We start from the raw sequence: 18,745 nt of genomic DNA, 5'->3' as shown, positions 1-18,745 counted from the left end.
ATTTTGGCAAGGTTAAAATTTAAAGGTTGCAATTATTGGGAGAAAAGTGTTGAGACATCCTGTATGAGCTAGACAATTTCTCACCCATGGATTCTAAAACTTGATCATTTAGTAGGTCCCAAGCCAATTTTGAGTGATAAAAATCAATCAGAGGTTGAGTGATTAAACATTAAAATTTGTTATAAATTTTTACAAAATAACGAATATCTGTGAAACTGTAAAATTTAGACCTACCAAACCTCAATGTCATTCATTACCTTTCATTTTCAACGTAGATTCTGAAAATCAAATAAAATACTAGGTATTCCATTTGAAAAAATATAACTTTGATACTTTTTCTGCATTTGGGACAACCGGTACATCTTGAAAATATTTTTAAAAGATACCTAAAATAGGTCTATATCCATCCCAGAATCAAAAGTTTATTGAAAGTGAATACTTTAGTCACAATTTTCCGTGTCGAATAACGTGAATAACCCTGTATAATTGATAAAAAACAAATGTTTTAATTTTGTATGTCATTAACAACAATTTAAAATGTTTATTGTTCAATTGAATTGTTAAGGACAATTTTCAGATTATAGTTTAGTTAAGATAACAAAAAATGCAGGTAAAAGTTAAAACATATAAATAAAACGCAGACATTTAAATTAGGTAGGTATATGACATACTTCACAAAAGTTGAATTGTAAAAGATATCAGAAAAATAAGTAATACACAGGCTGTTCCATTTAAAAAAGTCGAAATTACTTAAGCTGAATTAGTCAACACGGTGTTTCATGGTAAATGCGTTATACAGGATGTTTCACGGTAAATGCGTCATATTTTAGGGTGTGATTAAAGGTCAAAAAATAACTCTAGTTTGCTATATAAACCATGGTCCAAAGATGTTTCGTTATGTAGATACAGGGTGTTAAAGTTTGGGTAAAAAAATCAAAATTTACTTATTTCATTAAAACAATAAGAGATATTTTCATAAAACTTTTTAGGTGTCAACGATAAAGTTCGTTTTGCCATTAAAAATATATTTTTTATATTTGCCAGTGGCGTCCAATCAAACAAGTTATTGACCATTTTTGCAAAAAAAATATGTACGCCACTGTTTTTCCAAAAAATGCAAATCAGTTCTGAATTTCTTATTCAATTTAACACAGAAAAGGTATCTAGTAACTTTTTGGTACGTCATCTCGTTTTCGAATAAAAAATCCTGCAAAAGTACCCTTACAATTAATACTAAATCTTCGAATTTCGCCTCTATTCAATTTTAAAATTTTGATTTATTCAGTTTTCTTAGAAAAAAATAGGATACTGCTTGTTCCTATCGAATAATTTTTTTTTTAAAAACACTAAATTAATAAAAAGTTAGATATTGATTAATAAAATAAACAGTCGACGATTTAGTATTGATTTTATGGGTACATTTTTATGATTTTCAATTTTTTATTGGAAAACAGAAAGATGTACCGAAAAGTTACTAGATAGCTTTTCTGTTCTAAATTGAATGGGGAATTCAAAATTGATTTGCGTTTAATGGAAAAAGAGTGGTGTATACATATTTTTTTGCAAAAACATTCAGGAACGTATTTGATTGAACGCTACTGGCAAAATAAAAAATTATGTTTTTTATTGCAAAACGTGCCTTATCCTGGACAGTTGACACCTACAAAGTTTTATAAAAATATCTGAAACCGGTTTGAAGAAATAGATAAATTTAGATTTTTTTATTCAAACTTTAACACTCTGTATATTCATAATGGAACATCTTTTGCCCATGGTTTATTTAGCAAACTAGGGGATTTTTTTACTTTTAATCAAACCATAAAATATGACGCATTTATCGTAAAACACCCTGTATTTTAGGGTTCGATTAAACGTCAAAGGAAAACCTAGTTTTCTATATAAACCATGATCCAAAAATGTTTCGTTATGGAAGTACAGGGTCTTAAAGTTTTGATAACAAAAATCTAAATTTATTTATAATTCTCAAATCGGCTGCAGCTATTTTCATAAAACTTTATATTTGATAAAACAAAAATCTTCACCAACTCGTTCAATTGGATACCACTGGCAAAATTGAAAAATAACTTTTTTTATTCCAAAGCATGCTCTGTTGTTGACACCTACAAAGTTTTATGAACATAGGTATCTGCAGCCCTTTTGAAGAAATAAATAAATTTAGATCTTTTTATGCAAACTTTGACACCATGTATCTCCATAGCAAAACATCTTTGTTTAAGTAGTGTTATTTTGTTATATTTAATCAAACCATAAAATATGACGCATTTATCATGAAACACTCTGTAAAAAAATTGAACGCCCTGTAGCATCTAACGCAAATTTATTTGCGTAAATCTAATTTGTGGTCCCTGTGCAAACAATGGTAATTAGTAATACAACCAATTTTATATCAGAGTAAAAACTAATATCTTAAAAAATTCAATATTAGTAAAACCTTGAGTAAAACTATCAGGTTGAAGTATAGACAACATAAAACTTTTCAAATTCTACCTAGTATCTACAAATGAATTAAAAAATACAAGGTTCTATTTAAAAAATCTAATGCCTGGTTTATACCTTCAAATTAAAAAAATTTATTTTAATTTAAATTACATGTAAAATTGAATGAAAATTATTGTGGTTTATACTTTTCAAGATATGCTAAATTAAATGACATAGATGTGTTTTTGACTTTGACGTATTCTAGACATATTTAACCTAAAAAGGGTGAAAGAGTTTAGCTATAAAATAATCATTTGTAAAGTTTGTTAAACCAGGAATGAAGTTTTCTTTGGCAGTGGTTACCGCAATAGTCGGAATTGGTGTATCTTTGATAAAACGATGGAAAAGAAATTGGAGATATGGAGTAAGACCGATAAACAGAGAATGAGAAAAAAAAAAACAAATAAAGTTTCACATTTTATCACAACGAAAAATGATAAAGGGTTCACAAATTAGCCTCAATTTCACCCAATGGTGAAAGTTGGTTCACTTTTAAGTTAACATTAGTTTTAATTTTGTGTAAATGTTAAGTACAGCATGTCATATACAAATGTGTACCTTTAACTTTGATAAAATTAAACTGACTTTAACGAAAATATAGTTTAATTGTTAATTTGGAGGTATAAACAGGGGACAATGTCTGGTTTACACCTCCAAATTAACAATTAAAGTAAATGTTCATTAAAGACAAATTTATCACCCGGTTTCTACCTCCAAATTAATGAATTAAACTAAATGTTAAATTAAGTTAAGTTTTAACTTAAATTTAAAAACTTAAAGCCACAGGTTTGCCAACTTTAAACTAAGGGCAAATTCTTGAAACCTTCGTTGTGATAAAATGTGAAACTTGATTTGTTTTTTCCTTCATTCCCTGTTTATCAGTCTTACTCCATATCTCCAATTTCATTTCCATCGTTTTGTCAAGGATACACCGATTCCAACTAGTGTGGTAACCACAGCCAAAGAAAACTTCATCCATTAGTTATTATTTTAAATTTTACAAATGATTATTTTATAGCTGAACTTTTTCATGAATTTTTCAGCCCTCTTTAGGTTAGAATATGTCTAAAATACGTCAAAGCCAAAAACACATCTATGTCATTTAATTTAGCATATCTTGAAAAGTATAAACAACAATAATTTTCATTCAATTTTACATGTAATTATAATTTAATTTAATTTTTTAATTTGGAGGTATAAACCGAGCATTACATGTAATTAAAATCAAATTAATTTTTTTAATTTAAAAGTAAAAACCGAGCAGGGATGTGCAAATGACCACTTTTTTTGATTTTGACCAGGGCAGTGGTCAAAACTGGTTAAAACCGATCAAAATGGTTGAAACTGCTTAAAACCAAAATAAAAAATGTATTCCTAGAATAAAAAATTAAAAAATATATAAATTAGGTGTAGAAAAATGTAACAAACTGATTTCTGTATATCGAATGTTAAATTTAAAAATAAAACAAGATAAAAATTTTGAAAGGTAGGAAGACAATGATGACTGGATGTAGGTATAATAGACAGGTTTATAATTTGTTGGCTTTTTGTTGTTTAAATGTTTCTTTTTGTTTAAAATAATTTTTTTTTTATTTTGAGTACAAATGTTTGTATATTTTGATGTAAAACATTTCTTAAAAAATAACTAAAACAATTTGATATATATATTTTTTTAATTTTGAACTTTTTGGTTTTGACCTGTTTTGACCACTAACACTAAAGTTTCCAAAACAAATTTGACCAGGGCAGTTTTAACCGGGTTAAAACCAATGGTTTAAACCACGCTGTCCAAAACTTGCCAACCCTGAAACCGGGCAAAATACTTTTCAAGTTATGTTAAATTAGATAGCATAGATGTGTTTATGACTTTGGACATATTCTAACCTACCAAAAAACAAAGTGTTAGTGTACAATGATGATTATTGTGTTAAAGGTAAAATGAAAACTGTATTGCTTTTTATTTTTGTTAATGTTACTAGAATTAAACTAGATTCATAGTTCTAGTTCCGCAAGAAGAAGTAATCACTAAGCTGCAGTAAAAATAAATAATATATTTATAACATAAAATATTGATGGTTTATAAGACTTTGGGGTTATGTTATTTCCTTCTTACTAAAGTCGAACTATGAATTGACATGGCTACTACTGCTTGCTGCTTATTTCTTGCGGAATTAGAACTACAAATCTAGCTTTAAAACAGTTAACTCACCTTAAAACTTGCTATTTAATCCACTGTTGTACCTAATGTAGATAGTTTAATATATTGCACACAATTTTTCTTCTTCAACTTGACTTGATTGCAGTCCCTGGGAAATGTAGTCACTTTCTTCATAAAAGTTGTGCTTTTTCATCCACATGGAAAAGTAGTGATGTATGCAGCATATACCAGTTGCAGATCTGTAAGACTAGCCGAATTAGTTACTAAAACCACCCTTAAAAAATGTTAGTACAAAAATGTGTAGTAATGATGCATCAGCAATAGCATGGTTTATTACATAGGTTAGGTATGAAATTGTCATTGTAATCTTACCTGGGCCAGCAGCTGTTGTATCCATTATGTCAATAAAAAAATATACATTTACTTGATTTTAGTGTATAATCTTCACCAATTAAATTGTTAGATTTTGTCATAAAAATATAATTAATTTTAGCAGCATGCTAAAACAAATAAACAAAAGCAAAGTGACAAGTGGAAATTTTACTTGACAACACAACAGATCCAAGAGGGCGGCCCTATCAGCAAAACCTGTTTCCTCGAAACGCTACCTCGCGTGACGTCACAGTGGGTGCTCGGGTGCACAGTATTAATATAATACACACACACAAACAATCTCTATTTCCGAGGAAAAAGGCTATCGACCTACCGGTCTTTCTGCCAATGTTAAAGAAACAAAGCTTAATGTATCCACATAAATATTTGTTAAAAAAAAAAAATAAATAAATAATGTTTTACAAAGAAAAGGTTAAAATTAATAGTTAGTCCGTTTTTTTTAGGTAAAATGTTCCAACAGAGTATATTGAGGAAAGGCGTAGCGAGATTGTCTATTTGGTCTTGTGAGGGAGTTGGGGTTTATAATTGTCCAGTTGTGGGGGTTGCCTTTCCATTTTGCCTCTAGTTTCGTTAATCGTTCTGTTATTTTTGTCATTTGTGTCCGTTCGTAGAGTGATTCGTTGGTTGGGTTATGTAGCGGGTTTTGACGATGTCTTATCTTGGTTACTAGTCTAAGTGCAATTTGTTCTGCAGTTTGTATGTGTTTTTTTGTTTTGCTGGTCGCATTAACTCTTAGTATGTGTCCGTAGTCGAGGTCTGCAAATAGATTTGTATATCTTAGTTGCAGTTTTTGTGCTTATACCTCTGTTCTTGTACGTCAGGGCTCTGAAATGTTTAGTTCGTTTAATAATTTCAATTCTCACATTTTGTGCATGTTTTGTAAATTTGAGTATTAATATCATAATAGTATTTATTTAGCGATAATGCTACTTGAAAAACAAAACAATACAATGCACACATGTCCCAAAAATTAACCAACAAGCAAATCACTAGCAAATTACATACTGTTCTCGCGGACTGAGTTTACCCGTGCGTTATCCCCCTGTGATTTAGAAGTAGACATGCATTATTGACTTCATCCTTGTCTATTGTTCACTTCAGAAAGGGTAAATATCTAAGTGAATGTCTTCCAAAAAAAAAACATTTACTGATTAGCGCTTCTATTTCAGTCATTGTCAGTTTGACAACCATCGAAATTTATTTCATTTGTTTACTATTAATTATTTTCCGTTTCTTCGTGTTGTTAATTATTTATAAAGTTTTCTATTTACCACACCACCACAGTTCTTTTAAGAGCTATTGTTTCTACGCTTTTAACATACTGTAAGTACTTTCATAATATTATTAATATTTTTGTCCACGACCAACCAATAATGTACCAATATTCAGCGTGTTGACAGAAGCTAAATGAAGGTCATATAACGTCAGAGGGATTAATGAAGAGGAATAATGATCATTATTCCCTCTCGACCTAAAGGTGGTTGCACACCAAGCATAAAACATGGGATATGCGGTATTTCTTGCAAGTAGACATCCACTTATGTCTTTGCAATTACTGCTAATTCAGAATACCATTTTCTTAACAAATACACCGCAATAACACAGTAGAGGAGTTTGCCAAATCATTAGGTAAATTCCATAATTTATATTTGAAATATTTTTGGTGTATGACCGTCCTTAGTTCTGCGGTTTTTTAAGTTGACATTGACAACGTCAGTGCCCTTGTGGTCGTAGGCGGCAACGCTGGGGGTGCGTTCAGAAATAGGGCTGGTGTGCGCACCGTGGCCTTTGTCACATGCCACCATATAGTTATGTAAATAAATTGTTCACGTGATCCATTTTTTCCCAAATTCTGTCACGACTTGTACACCGACGGCCATTCTAAACGCGATACTAATCGTATCGAGTTTGACATTTCAGTTGTTATGGCGGATTTGAGAGATTACCTATATTATTTATTATCTACATAAAAGAGTATCAACTTCTAATTTGCCTGCACTTGGCATTAGTGGTAATGGACAGTGGTCGTGGACAAAGTATAGTATTATCCTCGTTTTTTATGGCCATTAATCCCACGGGAGATTTGCGTCCCTCGCCTGCGGCTCGTGACGTGAACATCCCCCTTAGGGATTAATGGCTATCATAAAAAGCTCGTTGAATAATATACTATTATTTTTTTTATGTCGGCTGTCACGATCTAACCAAAGTTGGCACAATGACTAACCTGTTTTGAAAAAAAAAGTGGGAGTGTTTATTATGATTTTTATTTAGCCATTTGGTTTTTCCTAAATTAGGAATTACTTACTATTACAGTATTTTTTTAGAAAATGCCTGGATAAATTCTCTACAGACAAGCCCAGCAGTTAATTCTTAACCTTTGTGAATATTTTGAATTGGAAAAAACTAATGGAGGACCTTTAGAAGCTTTATCATCTGTTCAGGAAGAAAATAAGAAATTTTAAGACCTTACATATTTTTACTGATGTATTTTTTTGATACTAGAAGGTTGCAGCTGCTTTGAAAATTTCCCGCAAAATTTTATGATTTCCTCACCTAGAAAACCTACATCGAGACGTTATCGACTGGTCAAGACACTGATTTATCTGAAAGCATTAAAATGGATGTTCGAAATACATTATATGATATGTACGATAGTATGTTAATAATAGTAAAATATATCTACTTTTGTAAGAAACATCTATTAACATTTCATTGTTTACAGAGACTGAGATTTTTAGGTTGCATTATAGATTTTTCATAAAAATTTCTTCAAACATATTAATAATAAAGTCATAGAAAAAATAAAATAAGCGTCTAAAATTTTTCCAGCGGGTTTAAAATAAAATTAGTGGATTGCAACCTGAAAATAAGATATGAGATACTACAGCATCACTCAGAATGTCTTATTGAATTTTTAATTTGTTGTATTTATTTTAGAGAAACATGTAACCATCCAGAACCTAAATCAATAGCTTAGTTAAAGAAATACTACATATTGGTGATACATCTCTGCGAATTTTGGTAAATAAATTAGGTTTCAAATTTAGACGGAATTCTATGATCCAAACGGAGACTTCACATAAATAAAAAATGTTAGTTCGGTCAAGATATTTTTGATTTGCTTTGGTATAAGGTTGTTTTAGTGCAAATTTGCAGCCAAAGATCTCTACTTTCTGACTGACAATATACGTAAAATTTTAAACGTGACGAAGCTTTAGACACGCCTTTTTCTATAATATGAACACAACAGGTTTGTTGACGAAAACTTGATTTGATTCATATGATTATAAATGACGTAGCCTTCGTGACGCACGGGTAAACTCACTCCGCGAGAACAGTATAATACATTGACCCTTCATTTCTAGGGGCCAAACAATTGGAATATCCCATTTATCTTCAAACTCCTTTGCAATATTGAGCCAGTCAGCAGGTGTATTGGGCATCTAAAGAAACAAATAGAGTGAAAAATCAAATAAGCCTTTTATATATGATTTGAAATTACTTACCTTCAAATAGTCATCCTTTAATAGGGAATAAATTGCTCTGCATATCTCAGGCACAAAAGGTGAAATTGTAGATTCATGAATTCGGAAGTTGTACATTAGACTTCTATATGTTTCTACTGTTGCTAAAAACCTATCAGTTTGTCTCTTGCACTAATCGCCTCCCTATAGTTAGTGTCTTGCTTTTCAATTAAAGGCTTTACCCAATTGAGTAATTTATCAAAAGTGTGTTCAGTCATTCTTAGAAATTGTTTGAATTGGGCAGGGTCTTCCCGAAACTCTTCTAACATTTTCAATCCCGCTTTGTTTCCTCTGTCTTGCAGCCAGGGTCTCACCCACCATTTTCTTTTAATTTTTGCTGGTTCTGATATAACCATTAAAGCACTAGCAGCAGTAATTATAGCAACTAGTGCCTTCTTTTTTCGTTTTAATCTGGCGGCTCGTATTTTAGGGTGTTCCTGTACACGAAACATTGTAAATCACGTAAACAAAACAACGTGTTTTTAACCTCTAAACTAAACTAAAGTTTCAGGAATCGGGTTCAAGGTTCAAGGTAGGGAAATCGGGTATGTTGGCTAAACTGACGGTTGACAGTTCTGAATTGCTTTGACATACAATTTTATTTGGTGTAAAAACAAAACTTGGAGGTCTAAGAAGACAAATTAATTTGAGGCAAAATTTGATCAAATTTATATGTCATATTTCTTGAACATTGAAGCTCAACATAATAGCGTAATAGGTGAAGTTTCAGACGTTGAATTTCAACCGGAAGATGTCATTAGAAAAGAGGTTGATTTTTTCTATTTTAAAACTAAGACAATTTTTTCAGAAATAATTCAAAACACAAATTTGTCGACTCATGCCAATTTATTATCGTTACCGAATTCCAACAAAGACGTAAAGCTTCCAAAGAAGCAAACCTGTTAATAGAAGTTGTTTAATTATTTGAATTGAAAACAATGAAAAGTCTTCTCATTTTCGTCCCGACATCTGTACCTTTTTTCCATTTATTATTCATCAATAAGACATAAATATTAGCATTACATCTTTATTATTTCACTGTACCCCTTACTAGTTACCATTGGTTATGGTTATTCACATTCAGATGCTGTAGCCTGTAGCCCTGTTACCTAAAATTTTGAAGTAAGATCCTGACTATTTAATGACCTAACATAATTCTACACTATCACTTTGGGAAACGATAGAAAATTTAAAATTATAACATAATAATAGACAAAAAGTATAATAAGTAATAAACATAAACAAAGGACTTTCCTCTAACGCCACGTCCAGGTTGCCACAAATGTTGCAAAATCTCCATGTCGCAAATACCATTTGCGACGGTAGCAAATGTATGTCGCAAATGTATAATTTACGACAGCCCCAACCCTGGTTGTGATGTCAAAGTCAAATGCCAAGTTGTCACTTGGCTTTGGTTTTTGTTTTGTTGTGTCAAAAAAATTAACATGCAGTTAAAATAATTGTATTTTTATTACAATAGTCTAATAATTGGTGAAGATTATACACTAAATTCAATGAAATGTACAGTGCGTTTTTTTTAACGCGCAACATAGGATTTCACGTGTTAAATTTTTAAGCCCATGTTAGACCATGTTATTTTGGAACTACAAGTATAAAACTTGACGGGTGGCTATTTCGTACCCTGAAGCTTAAGTAAGTTTACCAATTCGGCCTAAAAAGTGTTAAAAAGCTTGCAAAAAATCATCTTCTTTCGAATAGGTTTTATCGTTTCATACTCCCTGTATGCATTGTTGTTCTTTGTTGTTTTTAATACTGGCATGGCAGGTAGCAGGTAAAATTTGGCGTAGAAAGTAAAACAGGGTGATCATTAACTTTATATCAAGAAAGTTAAGAACAAAAGAAGTTATTTTATAAGTGAATTGTTCAAAGTGACCTCCGTTTGAAGCCAAACAGTATTCCAAACAATCATAAAATGCCCTCTTGACGTTCAAAAGATGTCGGATCGTGATGCAGTCAAAATATGTCACTTTACCTGCTACCTGCCCTGCCAGTATCGAAAACAACAAGGAACAACAATGTGTACAGGGAGTATGAAACGATAAAATCTTTTCGAAAAAAAGTGATTTTTTTCCAGTTTTTAATCACTTTTTAGACCAAATTGGTAGACTTACTTAAGCTTCAGGGTACTAAAGACACACCCGTCAAGTTATAGACTTGCAGTTCCAAAATAAAATGGTCTAACATGGGCTTAAAAATTTAACACGTAAAATCCTATGTTGCGCGTTAAAAAAAACGCACTGTATATTTTTCAATGGTCATAATGCACACAACGCCTGCTAGCCCAGGTAAGATTACAATGACAATTAGGCAATTTCATACCTAACCTATATAATCTTTTCTGATGCATCACTTGTATACATTACTAAAAATTTGTCTAGTCTGACAATTTTTTAAGGGTGGTTCAACTAACAAATTGGGCCTATTTCACAGATCTGTATCCTGTATATGCTGAATACTTCACTACTTTTCCATGTGGATGAGAAAATATAACTTTTATGAAGAAATTGACCTAAGCGAAGAACAAATTACCCACTAAGAAGATTGCAACATATCAATCAAGTTGAAGAGTGAAATGGTGTGCAATGGGTTCAACCTCGGGTTCAACTACTTACATTAGAACAGTGAATAAAAAAGCAAGTTTTAAGGTCAGTATATTGATTTTACTTAAATTAACATTCAAATAAAAACCAATGCAGTATTCATAATTGTTTTATGTTTAATAATTATCATTATACACTTTAGTAAACGGCATTGCTCAACATTGAGTTAATATGTATTATACAATGTCTTTGTAAAGTACATACTGCATAAATTTGATGAAATGGAAAGGACTTAAAAGCCTAGTTTATAAAACAAAATTTAATTTTAGTTATAGTATTAATATTAGGACTAAGAATAGAATCAATGCTTATGACCGAAGAAGTTCCGAAGAACCGAAGAATAATTTAAATTTAGTATTAGTTATAACTGAATTCACTTAAAAACCAACATTTTTTATGGCTAATACTAAAATTAAATCTTTTTGCCTTTTTCGCACCTGCAGTATGGTTAACCTGGCATTGACAAATAAATATTATCACAAAAGTGATAGTTCTTAGGTACATGATTTTATTAACTTTTTTGTTTTTGTTTTGGGTTCCGGCTTAAAGAAAAAGGATTGCAGCTACAAGCCACAACTTTTTATTTAATATTTACTATTTATGTACTGGCACTTGTGAGTCTATGTCATGTAATAACCTAAACTATAACCATAAAGTAAGTGAAAGCAAAACTCAGAGTCGATCTCCACAAATATATATTAATAAGTTGTTATCTGCCTAACATGTTTCGGGTGTATTCAGACACCCATCTTCAGAGGCTTAACTAGATCACTAGTCTGCTGGCTGTCATTCTACAAGGGGGGACAGCTGAACCCAGATGTACAGGGTGCTGCATTTTTGATGGTTTTACGGGGTACAGAGAAAACGGTAATAGATAGAAAAAAAGTAGCATACGTGTTCTGATCTCTTTTTCTGAGCTGAGATGACTGGCGAAAAGTGGGCGGCGCAAACTTCTTTTGTTTCGAAGATACGGGGGGCTTTTGAAAATTGGTCATTTTGGAACCTCCTCTGTATTTCATTTCCTATTAAAGTTATCAAAAAAGGAGAAAACGGTTCCGGGAGAAGTTTTGACGTAGAATCCAATGGCATAGTCAGTTTTTTTCTATTACGTTTAGTTTCTGACATATGACAGTAAGTTATATTTTTTTAAATGAAACACCCTATATATTTTTAGTTTATTTAATTGTTGTTGTTGATTTTTACTTTTTCAACGGTGAATTAAAACATATAAGTTTGTAAACGTTATTCTTGCTAATTAGAAAAAAAGCGTTTCCTTAACAAAAAAGTGCTAAATAATATGTATAAAAATACCCACAGTCGAAACAAAATTTGGCTATGTTCATATTAACATGTTACATGTCGTTTATAAACAGTTTTTTTAACTTCTACCTTAAAAATAGTAGAAAATAGAAATGGCCACTTTTCTTATTAAAGTAACGGTAGAACTGTTTGTAACTTAGATTTTTTAATAAGATTTATTAAAAATATTTAATTTTCTGATGTGTTAGTTTATATGATTTCCGATTTTCTTTGGTATTTTAGATATTGGCCTTTTTTTAGCTTAGCAAAGGCCTTTTTTTAAAATAACAGGATTAACCTCTACAAACTTACATGTAATACACCGTTGAAAAGGTAAAAATCAACAGAATTAAATGACGTAAAAATATATAGAATCTTCCATTTAAAAAAATGTAACTTACTGTCATGTCAGAAACTAAACGGAATAGAATAAAACTGATTACGCCATTGGATTTTACGTCAAAACTTCTACCGGAAACCATTCTTCCTTTTTTGATAACTTTAATAACAAATGAAATTCAGAGGTTCCAAAATAACCAATTTTCAAAAGCCCCCGTATCTTAGAAACAAAAGAAGTTTGCGCCGCCCACTGTTCGCCAGTCATCTCAGCTCAGAAAAAGAGATCAGAACACGTATGCTACTTTTTTTCTATCTTACCGTTTTCAATGCACCCCGTAAAACCATCGAAAATGCAGCACCCTGTACTAAGGTGGTTTTTTTAATTCTACACAGGGGAAAAAAACCTTGATCAAAACACCCAGTTCTGGTTCTGAGATGACAGGTTGCTTGGTTTTTTATTCTTGAAGGGGGAAAAAACTTAATCAAAACCCAAGGAAGTTGAATGATGTCAAAACTGCATGTTTATCTGAAGGGGACGTCACACAACAAAAACCGCGGTGGACATTCACAAGTTGGACACTGAACAGGTTAAAATAGGGGGAGACTTTCCCCTTTATGTCACTATGGTAGTGTGACCGTGTGGGACTTCATGGCTAGGGTGCAGCCAGACAATTTTCATGTCCGGCTGCAACAACTTAATAATATATATTTGTGGAGATCGACTCTGAGTTTTGCTGTCACTTACACTCACTACACTGTGTGCATATGGACTACTACTTTTCGATATAACCATAAACTTATCATTTATAATCACCTTCAATTTTTACAGTGAATACTAATACCTACTAATACTTAAACTAAATTTCCCCACTGGTACATCCACTCTATAAAGTGGGCTGTACTTTTTCCAAATTTTGGATTCTACAAACAATTCTCAACATATTTCATGCAACATACTCCATACTGATATTCAATTGTTTTTAAACAAATGTCAAATACACTTTTCAAAATTATAGGTCCCACAACTTTTATATAAAAAAATCGAAAAAAATTAAATCAGCTGTTCAAAATGAACTCTATGGACTGTTACAATAACCAAAAACCAAAACGGTTTATTATCTTTTTATTTTTTTTTTTAAATGTCATCAATAATTTTTGGGGATGTTAATCTGATTTACGGAAAATTATTGGTTTCAAATTATCAATATTTACAGGACAATTGTGGTACGTTGCATGGAACAATACTTAGAATTGTTTGTTTCTAGAATCCAAATTATTCAATAATAAAGAAGTGTTGCCATTTAAAAGATCAAAAATATTTTAAATACCCAGTTTTTTGGGCCCTGTATAATTCCAATTCATATAACACAAGCAGCGGTTAATAAAATAAAAAACATAGGAGTCCGAGAATTTTTGTGAAAAGGTAGTCTTTTTAATTTTATTAAACTTAGGCAGTATGCATGTTACAAAAGCACTGTATGTAGTGTTATCTAAATGCATGTTTGAAGGAACAGTAATAATCTAATTCATATAAGTGTCAATTCTTCAGATCAAATGATGGCTACAAAATTACTTATATGATACAACATTTGCTTATGCTTATTTAGTACCATGATTGCAAATCAAACATACAAGGTGTTACAAATTCGATGCATTAGCGGTGCTATCTCAGAAAGTATAGTTGATAGAGCTTTAGTTAAATGGAGGCAAAGTTGCGCATTCTATTGCTAAATAATTTGGTAAAATACAAAATCAAAAAAGTTTCATTACATCCGGAGATATCCGACAAAAACCGGAAAACCCAAATTTCTATTTTATTTTTTTACCTCTTTAATCAATGGCACCTTCTGGAGGCACTTTTTTATGCTCTTCAAGAAAATAGTTTTAGTTTTCAGCTCAGACATTACTTTTTTAGATACCAACATCAACTTCAACTTTTTATTTCGTTTTTTAGTAGCCACAGACCTTCTGAAACTAATGATGTGTCATACTTGTCAAAAAATATACCTAGTGTACTTGTATTATGTATTTGGTATTTTAAGATTTTTTAAAGCAATTGAAATTGATATGTTGTCATAATGAGTAGATAATTTAGTTTTATATAATTTAATAATTAGGTTCACTGCTCCTTCGAAAAAGAGCGAGAGTTTCTTATGGTACTTTACATTTATTTAAAAAAAAAGTATGTTTTTAGTTAATTATTTATTTTTCAGATACTCACATGTTTGAATTTGAGGTTGAGTTTTGATGAAACAGCTTAATCATATCAAACTAAATTATTTACTCATTATGATAACATATGAATTTCAAATACATATTTGAAAAAAAAAACAAATACCTAAGTACACTAGGTATAATTTTTTGACAAGTGTGGCACATCATTATTTTCGGTAGGTTGACAGCTACTAGAAAAACGAAATCAAATGTCCACGTCCGTATGTTAAGATATTAAGTTGATGATGATTGTATCTAAAACACGAAACGTTGTAGCTAAATACAAACATTATTTTCTTAAATAGCTTAAATTAATGCCTCCAGAAGGTGCAATTGATTTTCCAAAATAATCAATAATAAAGTGGTAAAAAAATAAAACAGGAATTTGATTAATTGTTTTTGTTGAATATCTCCGGATGTAATGAAACTTTTTTAATTTTTTTTTTACCAGATTATTTAGCAATAAAATGCGCAACTTTGCCTCCATTTAACTAAAGCTCTATCAACTATACTTTCTGAGATAGCAATGCTAATGCATCTAATTTGTAACACCCTGTATTTGTGCAGCTGCAATGTTTTTTTTATCAATCCAATACTTAGTGAAGTTCAATTTTTTGATATTTTGATTATTTGAGCTTACCATTTTCTATAAATATGGTCTCAGATGGAAAGTAGTGTGTACATTCTGTGAAAATAGATTTCTAGTTTGTACTGTTCAATGTAAAAAATAATATATAAAGTTTTAAGTGCATATTGTGCAGCCCGAGCACCCTACTGTGACGTCACGCGGCTTATCACTTTGAGGAAACAAATTCAGCTGATTAAGTCATCTTCCATCTGTTGTTATGTCAACTAAAGTTCGAATTTGTCACTTTGCTTTTGTTTTGTTATGTCAAACAGAGTCCCATGCAGCTAAAATAGTTATATTTTTAATTTTAATACAATATTTCAATAATAGTTGAAAATTATACACTAAAATCAAGTAAATGGATATTTTTTGAAGGACATAGAGCCTGCTGGTCCAAGTAAGATTACAATGCCAATTTCAAACAACCTAGGTATTTAACCCTGCGGATGCATCATTACTACACATTTTTCTCATCTGGTATTTTTTAAGTATAGTTCATGTAACAAATTAGGCCTATCTTACAGATCTGTATCTGGTATATGCTGAATACTTCACTACTTTTTCATGTGGGTGAGAAAGCATAACTTTTTTTAAAGAAATTGACTTAAACAATGCTTAAATTACCCACCAAGAAGTACTACATTAGAACAGTGCATAAAAGAGCAAGTTTTAATGTGTTAACTATTTTTACTGAAATTGGCATTAAAATGAAAAGCATTGCAGTTTTCATTATTGTTTTATGTTAACACAATAATCTCAACAATAATCATCATTATTCACTTTACTAAATTGCATTATTGAACGTCAAATCAATATGTATTATATTTAGTGTCATCTAAAAGCATGTTTAAAGTAATAGTAATAATAGGTAGTTTGCATGAGAGTACAAATGATGAACTCAAGACACCGCTTGCATGATACATCTTATGAGTACTATGATTATAAAGCAAACACCTTTGTGTGGTTACAGTGTTTTTAAAACCAAGTAAATTCTTCTGAATTTTTAGATAGTTTAATTATTCAAGCTATTCCCTTTCTATAAATAATATCTCAGATAGATAGGAATTAACCTTAAGGTTGATTTGATTATTTTAATCAGAGTAAACTATTTGGGTAGCTACAAAAAGTATCTTGTAAAACTATGACAGTCCAAATTTTCTTTGTTTTATAATGTCACACCCTGTATATTATTGAATTTTTGAATTTACTCATTGATTGATTGATCAGGAAGACTTGTTACATCTAGCGTGCGTGTTCTATTTATTTCTAACCTTATTTGAAGAGATATCCCAAAACTAAAACCATCTTTTCATTGCCACTTTTCTCCAGCTAGTCGATGATGGATTCAAATTTGCCACACGACGTTTCGTTTTTTGGCAGTCATCATCAACTTTCTTTTTTCTTATGGGCGCCATATTCGATTTTTAGCCCATTAAATAGTAGGTTTTATTCTGATTTTAGTGATGTATAATAAGTTATGATTTGCTTCATAAATAACAAAATAATTCAATAAAAACTAATTTTACCTTAGTTAGCTATGAGTTAATGAGACGTTTTATGAAGATTACTTGGTAGTACTTGTCACACGCAGTTGGCCTCAACATACTCCACAAATCACAAATCAACAACATTTAGTCACAATGAGGAAAAACGAGGCAATATTATTTTAAGCTACATCACAATACTGTCACGAATAACATAAGTTGCACCATGTTCCGGTACCTAGTCTGGCCCCGGTCTCCCCCAGTGCACTGCCGAATCAGCGAGACCGGCAAATTGGGGTCATGAGACGAGTATTTAATCGGCGTCTCAAGCCATCGACGACCACCGAACTCTGGGGTCATCCCCAGAGGGAGGTCACGAGCGACAGTCCGAACTTCCTAGTGCCCGGACGGCTCGTTACCCTGTTGCAGTACCTAAAGTAAGTCCTTTGGGCGTGTCGGACATAGGGGCACCCTGCTCGTATCGAGCGGGTACCGCTTGGCGGCACTTCAGAAGGCCTTACGCCCATACCCCCACACCCACGCATCTACACACCCCCTCTTGGACAGTGTTCAATACTAAGAGTTATGCAGCGCCGAATAAAGAAGTCATGCTTGTACTACGTTTGTTGTTTCTGTTCCTGCGCTACCCCCTAAACGTGACATGGTGGAGGTGCCTCGTTTGATCTCGGACTACTGATCTTCATATCAGTAGTCACACCCCAGCTCTACCCCTGACGCTACGACCCTCCCAAAAAATGAAGATGTTGAAGATTTTGAAGGACCAGTTTACAGACTCGCATTTGCCCGAATCGAGTAGGGTAAAGTAAGGAGCGACCTGGAGGACGCCCTAAAGCAACAGAGTCTATGCAGTGCAGATGAGCACAATAATAAGTATAATTTATATTAATTTAGTAAAGGTAAAATTTAACTGAGTAATTGGGTATAGTAGAAATAAGTATATAATTTGCATAGTTGCAGTTTAGTAATAACATTGTCTCAATTTTCTAAGCCAGTGACCTAGGTTCCTTGCTGAGACAGCAAAATAGTGCAAGTATCGTGTGTTTATTTAAAACTAGGTCAAGTGCAAGTACTTGATATAGGATTCTTTGTTTATTAATTTAAAAAATATATATATATTGTTTATTTCAGTGGCCACCGGACGACCTTGTTGCGTCTATCAACGCATTGCCATATCATTTAAGGAAGTAAAGCAGCAAGTCTTGGAGAAGCTGACATCTTCAGATGGGTCCCGCCACGACGGTTCTACTTACACCCGTGTGCACCCAGAGTCTTTTAATAAGTCGAGCTGAAGAAGCATCTCCAAATGTGCTCACGTTAATTAAGAAGAAGTATACATGTCCAATGATAGGTGTGCTAAAGGAGCACGCAAAAGGACACAGTAGGAAGAAGTGAAGCTAAGCGATGAAGTTTGCCGCTTAGAGAATACAGTGCCAAGAGACGGCACTACGAGATGAAGCCTAGGTGAAGCGTTTCCACTTAGATGATGGTGCCCAAAGGAGTATACAATACAATGTGCAGTTGACGTAAATTTTGGCCAAAATGGAGAGCAAGAAGATAGACGCAAC

General features: G+C 32.1%; 1 protein-coding gene and 1 long non-coding RNA gene across 5 annotated transcripts in view; one reads left to right on the top strand and one right to left on the bottom strand.

The window, feature by feature from the left end:
• The window catches only part of LOC145738076 (uncharacterized), a 31,039-nt gene extending 21,845 nt beyond the window's left edge, over nucleotides 1–9,194 (bottom strand). For all 3 annotated transcript variants that reach the window (XR_014180572.1, XR_014180574.1, XR_014180573.1), the window contains exons 1-3: nucleotides 8,557–9,194; nucleotides 5,030–8,493; nucleotides 4,709–4,896 (exon numbers count right to left, since the gene is read on the bottom strand). The gene's annotated coding sequence lies outside the window, so the exon portion shown is untranslated. The remainder of the gene's footprint in view (nucleotides 1–4,708; nucleotides 4,897–5,029; nucleotides 8,494–8,556) is intronic.
• Nucleotides 1–18,745, top strand: part of LOC145738258 (uncharacterized) — a 254,982-nt gene that overhangs the window by 232,417 nt on the left and 3,820 nt on the right. Inside the window, exons 1-2 of one of the 2 annotated variants that reach the window (XR_014180665.1) lie at nucleotides 10,066–10,880; nucleotides 11,026–11,240. This is a non-coding gene — a long non-coding RNA (uncharacterized LOC145738258). Of the gene's footprint in view, nucleotides 1–10,065; nucleotides 10,881–11,025; nucleotides 11,241–18,745 lie in introns of those variants that run through there. The other variant, XR_014180664.1, reaches the window with a different exon arrangement.

The sequence above is a fragment of the Ips typographus genome, linkage group LG15 (assembly GCF_016097725.1).
Source record: "Ips typographus isolate SLU linkage group LG15, UJ_Ityp_2.0, whole genome shotgun sequence".
NCBI lineage: Eukaryota > Metazoa > Arthropoda > Insecta > Coleoptera > Curculionidae > Ips > Ips typographus.
This window is presented reverse-complemented; position numbering and strand designations above follow the sequence as displayed.